The following is a 1,980-nucleotide window of genomic DNA, read 5'->3' as shown; positions in this document are numbered from 1 at the left end:
AATGCAAGAAGGAAAAGTAGTATATTATGAATCAAAGAAGTTGACTGAGCATGAGAGGAATTATGTCACTCATGATTTGGAGCTTGCAACAATAATGAATGAATTGAAAATGTGGAGGAACTATTTGTTGGGAAGAAATTTTGTTTTAATGTTAGATCACGAAGGGTTGAGATATTTATTTAACCAACCCAATCTAAATGTAGGACAAGCAAGGTGGCTAGACTTGATCAATGAATTTGATTTTGAAATAAAATATATAAAAGGTAAGGAGAATAAAGTAGTAGATGAACTTACTAAGAGGCTACAAGTGGCACATGTGGGAGTCATCAACATTTGTGAAGTTGACGTTAAAGAAAGTATAAAAGAGGCAATGCATCGGGATGAGCATTACCAACAAGTGAGGGAATACTTGCAACAAGAGCCAGAAGGGGCATTAAGTAAGAACTACTCACTCATAGATGATGGTATGGTGAATTTTAAAGGTAGATGGTGCATACCTTTCATGGGCGACTTGAATAATATCATCTCTGACGAGTTTCATATAAAATATTATTCAAGTCATCATGGTTATCAAAAATTGATAATAAATATGAAAATATGTACTATTTTCCAGGCATGAAAAAGGATTTTGACGAGTACATTACAAAATGTTTGGAGTGTCAGCAAATGAAATTGGAGTGTAGACATCTAGCGGGATTGTGAAAACCAATCCCCATTATTGAATGGAAGTGGGAAGTCATTTCTATGGAATTCATCATAGGATTACCAAGGAAACCTAGACATCATGATGCCATAATGGTGGTGGTGGACAGGTTGAGTAAGGTAGCGCATTTTATAGTTGCCAAGGCTAACCACAAGGAAATTGATATTGCTCATATTTTCATGAAAGAAATTGTTAGAATACATGGCGTACCCAAGAAGGTCATCTTGGATAGGGATGCCAAGTTCACCTCAAAGTTTTGGAAGTCATTTTTTTCTAATTTTGGAATAGATTTAACATTCAGTATAGTGTATCATCCTAAAAAAGATAACATACGGAAAGGGTAAATAGGGTGTTGGAAGACATCCTAAGGATGCATGTCATGCATCAGCCCAAGAGATGGGAAGAGTATCTACCTTTGGTAGAATTTTCTTATAACAATGGTACCAAGAATGATTGAAGATGAGCCCTTTTGAGGCTCTAGATGGAAGAAAATGTAACACACCTATCAGTTGGAATGATCTAATTAATAGGGTGATTATTGGACTTGATATGCTGAAGGAAATGGAATATGAAGTAGTTGCTATCAGGCAGACATTGAAGGTATCTTAAGACAAGAAAAAGAGCTATGCAGATCAACAAAGAATGCACAAGGAATTCCAAGTGGGAGAACATCATTACCTCGACATAAAACCAATGAAGATTTCACTAAGGATAAGATCTTGTGCTAATTTAGCACCAAGATTTTGTGGACCATTTCAAATCTTAGAAAGAGTGGGGCCTATGTCTTATAGACTAGCCTTTCCACCCATAGTGAAAGCACATTATGTTTTCCATATTTATTTTCTTAAAAAGTGTGTGCATGATGCTAATCATGTTGTTGATTGGTCTATGATATAGGTGGAATCAAGGGGAGGATTCCAACCTCAACCACACTGATCAAAGTAAGATCACACTCTTGAATCAAGTAATCGAGCAGGTCAAATTGTAGTGGAAGCATGTTGGACCAGATGAATCCACTTGGGAAATCGATGATTAGATAAGGGAATCATACCCATTTTTGTTTACTATGTAAGTAAATATAAAAGGGGTGTGCATATAAATCTCATTGTTCAAATTTGTTTTTGTGTGTAGAACATAGAATATGGTGTTCCTCTAAGGGGGTGGGGTCTGTGACATCCATCTTTGCTACCCCTCTTGTAAATGCCACTATGAATTGTAATTCATGAAAATAGTATAGAAATGTAAACAAGGACTATGCTAGAGGAGTAGACATGGAT

The sequence above is a fragment of the Pinus tabuliformis genome, chromosome J, assembly GCF_031772625.1.
Source record: "Pinus tabuliformis cultivar Carrire ecotype Pingquan chromosome J, CPIR1, whole genome shotgun sequence".
NCBI lineage: Eukaryota > Viridiplantae > Streptophyta > Pinopsida > Pinales > Pinaceae > Pinus > Pinus tabuliformis.
This window is presented reverse-complemented; position numbering follows the sequence as displayed.